Source organism: Lactuca saligna, chromosome 8 (genome assembly GCF_052625555.1).
Source record: "Lactuca saligna cultivar CGN05327 chromosome 8, ASM5262555v1, whole genome shotgun sequence".
NCBI lineage: Eukaryota > Viridiplantae > Streptophyta > Magnoliopsida > Asterales > Asteraceae > Lactuca > Lactuca saligna.
The window spans coordinates 101,712,734-101,718,267 of NC_136424.1; the positions used below are offsets into that span (position 1 = coordinate 101,712,734).

At 34.0% G+C, this 5,534-nt stretch overlaps 1 long non-coding RNA gene across 5 annotated transcripts; it reads right to left on the reverse strand.

Moving 5' to 3' along the window:
- Positions 1-983: 983 nt before the first annotated feature.
- On the reverse strand, positions 984-5,324 carry LOC145012363 (uncharacterized). Of its 5 annotated transcripts, none has more exons than XR_013664461.1 (7): positions 4,994-5,323; positions 4,695-4,764; positions 4,026-4,092; positions 3,545-3,934; positions 2,443-3,258; positions 1,424-2,301; positions 984-1,339 (listed from the first exon to the last, which is right to left on the reverse strand). It is a non-coding gene; the product is annotated as an uncharacterized LOC145012363 (long non-coding RNA). The 5 variants fall into 5 exon arrangements; XR_013664459.1 differs by lacking the exon at positions 984-1,339 and having other exon boundaries at positions 2,069-2,301; positions 3,545-3,691; positions 3,829-3,934; positions 4,994-5,324; XR_013664458.1 differs by lacking the exon at positions 984-1,339 and having other exon boundaries at positions 2,069-2,301; positions 3,545-3,691; positions 3,753-3,934; positions 4,994-5,324.
- Between the last annotated feature and the right edge of the window lie 210 nt (positions 5,325-5,534).

The window sequence follows — 5,534 nt, forward strand, 5'->3', positions numbered from 1 at the left end:
ATAAACAAAGCTATTATAAAAGTAATCACCATAGTCAATATTTTACTATAAGAAATATAGGTTTTCTTAAAAGGAACTCTCCATTAGATATAAAGGAACCATTACAAATAACTCCTTGAGTAACAAGTGAATACACCAAGGTTATATATGACAACGATCTAACAACCAATGGAATGTGTGTTATCCGCCTTACCTACTATCCCCCGTTGGGCTGTGAGTTGAGGGCAGATGCGCACCATCGATTGTTTGTTTACTCCAAGTATATATAACTTGTACCCACTTATTACGCATAGAAAAGATTGCAGTGTCATTTTACTCAACTCCCATTAAAGTAGGAAATATATGATTTTCTAGAGGAACAGGCAAACTTTACAAAACATAACTTACAGCTTACATCACTTTACATATACATTTTCAACAACATTTTACAGCTTACTCACATCACTAAAATCTTATGAACTCACCAGCTTAATTGCTGATAAACTCTTTCAAATATCTTGTATTCTCAGGAGACTATTAGACAGGTGCTCGTGCTGGGACTTCAGAAGATGGAGCAGTATAGCTTCAAGTCTTGTTTTGTTATTTGTTTATGACTTCTATGTTTTGTGAACACATACATTGTAAACACTTTCTTTCTAAATGAAATGGTTGTTCATTACTTGCTTACCATATACATATCTTGTGATACTTGACATGACGTCCTCCACCCCCGAACGTTTCCGCCGTTCCGGTTTTGGGGTGTGACAGATTTTCTAGAAGAACACACTTACATGTTTAAGGAACAAATGACAAATTTCAAATACAAACATGCTTATAAACTCACTAACTTAATTGGTGTCATTCTTTATAAGGCGGCATCAATGTTGTTTTTACATAAATAGTCCTTGTAAGTCGTGTCTGTCAAATAGTCATCTTACAGATATTGTAATATAGTATTTATTTATTTGTTTTACATAAATAGCCATATTATGGAAATTGTCGCAATATTAAATAAAATTTACATAAAAATATATCTCTATTTCATAGTAAATTTATAGATCATTATGTATATTATATGATTATCCGTATATAATAGTAAATACAATTTACAAAAATATACTTATTTTATAGTAAAACTAGAGGGTGTTCCCCCGCTCCGCGGGGAGCGGAGGTTGCTATTAGTTAACAAAGTTCTCATAATAGTGAATTGTCTGGCCAATTTCTTCATGGGTGTTCATCACAAAGGTCTAAACTTTATTCCCATTTTGCCCCTGCCCTCCATCCATGTCAGCAGAATCCTTGCGGTCGATATAGGTCCTTTGATCTACTGGAATCTATTTATGTTTTCTCCTTACAGATACTATAACCAAAATGCATAATATAGGTCATTATCATAAAGTGGAAATGAATAAAACTAAAAATCCCAAAATCTGCTAATACTTACTTGGAATATGTTGAGACAATTTTGGTGATTCTTTTTTTTACTACTCAAACTCAAGAAGATAAGTGCACTACTTGATTCATTATATACAATTTGAAATGAAGATCAGAAGAAACAGACAACGGAAAACAAAAAATGGAATTTGAGATACGAAGAAGTAAAAAAATCAAACCAACTCAAAATTAGTGGAACGTGAGAAATCGCTATAAACTTGAATCAATGGTCTTCAAATTTGTGGGTATAAAGGACTTGGTATAGGATTTTTTTGTCACTATGTTGCTGTTTGTTAACATTTTTAGTCATTGGGTTATCTAATGGAAGTTATAGAGCCTGATTATGTTCATGCTATTTGATCTTTTAGCAGAAAGTGGGCTACTTTGGAGTGGAAGAAAGAATTGATAAACCTGACAAAAAATATGTGCCCCCTATCGAACCCACCCCACACACCCCCATTCCCTTTTACTGTAAACATTGTGAGGGATGTATTAGTTTCACCATAAATTTTATGGAAGAAACATGATGTTGATTAGTTTTAATGTCAACTATTAGTGTAAATATGCTTTGCATAAACAGGATGAAGCGATGATTCTATTGAAATTTAGATAAGAAAAAACTTACCCACTTTCATATATTCATGGGATTCAGATCTGACTGCATTACCATTTATATTATAACATTAAGCTTTTCCTTCAGGATGGGGAACAACACATATGTATCTATGGAGGCTGCATGTTGCCATGAAATGAAATTCAAATATATTACTAAGAAGCCAAAGAAATGTGCACTATTGTTGAAGATTGATGACATATTACCATAATACCCTTCTTTATTCTCATGGTTTTCTCCTTCCCCTTCAATTTCTCATACGAAAGTTGCATACGCTGGATAAACATAAATGGTTAGTAAAGAAACACCCAAACATAATCCAAAACCAATACGTAATGAAAGTTATCAAAATCACTATATGAAGCTCTAGAAACTATAAATTCAATTTTAAAAGACCTAATTATCCACACACATACCTGCTTCGGCATCAGATGACCGATTTCAACATTTGTTGAGGCTTTTTAAATTGGGTTTGCTTAGCAGGATTTTGCCTTTTCCTCCGTCACATTCCATCATTTGATTGCTTATTTCTCAGGAGAACATGATGTTTCAGATTTTAAAACAGATTTTTTATCCTTTTAATTTCAAATAGATCTACTTCAACATTGTAAAGTATCATCTGTGGAAAATATAAGGAAAATATAAAAAAATAAAGGAAAAATCGTTCCTATGCTATTTGAGTACCATATGTGGAAATATAATGAAAATATTAAAAAAATATATATACATTCCTGTGCTATTCGACTATTAATTTGCACATACCAAAAGATGAAAATTGTAACTACCTTTTCCAACTCAGGAATCCAATCAAACTGTTGAGGATTGTAAGCGAATTGTATGACATTTGCAGGTAGATTTGGTATCCCCAGTCCGAACAGTAAGTGACAAAAAAAGTGGAAATATACATATGTTTACTATCACCTAATTATGAAAAAAAAACTGAAATTGAAAAAAAATAAAATAAAATAACATACCCAACACTGAATATAAGTAGTGGCACGCAGCATATAAAGAAAAGCTTTGGTCTGAAATCCAAAAAGAATGCCCAAATCTTAATTCAAGTGTCAAATGCTTTCATTTTCATCTTCATGAAATATGGTCACTGTTTTATAAAGTAAAATGAAAACCCAATTCAACAAACCCGAAAAGAATTATGTTTTTAAGATCGCAAAATTTGGTATTGTTAAATGCCAACTCATACTATACAAGGTCACCTCCCTCTTCATTAGCACCTGCCGTAAAAAGAAAAAGAAGACATATAAAATGACAACTGAAATACTAAAGAAGATTCACAAAAGAAGACGATCAATGCTTTGAAAGATTCTTGTTTCTCAAAATAAAACTCTATGCCTCATTGAGGCATTTCATCAAACAGGTTAGGTGCAATTTTGAAAAGTTTATTCTAGATAGTTCTTTTAGAGTACCTGTCAATAATGTAAGTAAACAAATTGAAATTTGCAGTTTTTTACTAACCAAATGGTTGAGCAGATTAGAAGTGAGAACTGATAAAAAAGTCACCTTGTGTCCATCACAACTAAACCCAATCACATTCAGATGGTTGTTACACATGTTTTGCCCCAAACCCAGTATCGATTTTGTAAATAGAGCAAATTTAGAGAAACCCAATAGAAACTCTCTCATATTTATCAAAGACGACCTTCATTGCTGCCAGGAGAGAAATTGATTAAATATAAACGATCCAAGGGACATGATTTTTAGGGCTTACAGATGGATGATGATGCCGATGGTGAGTGCCAAAGGTTGGTCTCTGTAGGAAATTAAGGAACGTCGTCGATCGGTACCTTGAACAGTACATCAAACGCCAGTCTGTCGATATGCCTCGACCGCAGACGGACCACCGGTGTAGAGAGAATAGAAGATGAGCTCTGTAAGCATCTTTTTTTTCTCCTTTCAGAACCAAACATATCCAAATCATAAAAAATACTATTAATACACAAAAACACTCACTAATAATCAGAAAATATAATTTTTGGCTTACCTTTAGAAGAGGAACATATGGATTTTCTTGACCAAGTAACAATGACAAAAATACCCTTGTACATTATCTGATGGCAAACATGATCAATACGTTTGTTAAATAAGTTTTGACACAGGATAAAGATTAAGTTTATGTTCTAAATGAATCACAACACCGGATTAAATCACACAATGAAGATAACATAATTCTCTTTGAAGAGAAGTTATCTATGACCAGCTTTGACCACACCCGTAAAACGACAATATTCATGATCTCATTAACTATAAAAATCTGAATTTGCAGGAAATGTGGCTCTTTGGTCAGGAATGACAACTCTTGAAATGGCAACAAATTTGAATAGTTTAAAATTCAAAAAAAAAACTTGCAGGATTTCATAATCTAGCAATATCTTAAATTGGTCAAAATTGAACACTTTCTTGGTTTATCATATAAGAAAAAAAGTTAGATTTAATACAAAAACAGGAAAAAGTAACTCTAATTAGATGAAACCCTAATTGGATGTTGAGTAGAAAGGAAACCCCTAATTACAATGATCATAAAAAAGAAATTCCATCGGTCAATTTACTTACCCATTCTTATATTCAAACACATTCATAAATCAAATTCAAGAACACACGTAAACAAACACAAAATTGAAAGCAAATAGAAAGAGGGATGACCAGTCGTCACCTTGGAACCGAAATTGCTGCATAAATTACCCATTTAGTAATTCGAGCTCGTAAACCTTGAATTTCACTATCTGAAAAATAGTCAGTGGATTCAATCATTAAAAAAATATAAAAAGGCGGATGAAATAAACAAAGGAAAACATAAAAATAGGCTAAACAAAACCTAGACATACCTCATCAACTGGAATTTGACAGGAACACATTAATATTTACAGATTTGTATTTAAAGTCAGCCTAGAAAAGTGGAGGATATTGAAGCAAAAAATCAAAGAAGCAAATGAAAACATCAATACCCCTTACCTGATGGAAGCGGTCCATGCTAACCCTCTCAGTAGAAGTGAATACATAAAACTAAGTTCACGGTTGTTGGTGAAGATGGAGATGGCGCTGAGACGGTAGTACGGTGTTAGATTAAAGTGTTTACCTGCAGTTGAGGCAGTGAGTGGAGAATTGGAATGAGAACATGTGACTCTATCTCACAATTATCGTTCCTAGGGTCTCGGTCGATTGTAGAGAAAGGGGGAAGGAAATGTGGACGGAGGCAAACTGATAAAAGAGACTGTGGGGGGTGATGGATCGGGAATTTGAGTGGTGGATAAAGACGCAGTGGGATAAGGCCAAGAAGATGAGAGGCGGTAACCCCACCCTAAAAACCCTAGTATGATCACCATGGTTTAGGCACCAAGTTTGCATGGTCACCAAGGTTTAGGCATCAAGTCTGCATGATCACCAGGGTTTAGGCATCAAGTCTGCATGATCACCAGGGTTTAGAGTACACCGAGTGAACACATCGTTCACAACACCTACAGGTTGCGATCCTGCTAGTGTTCCACTGGACTGT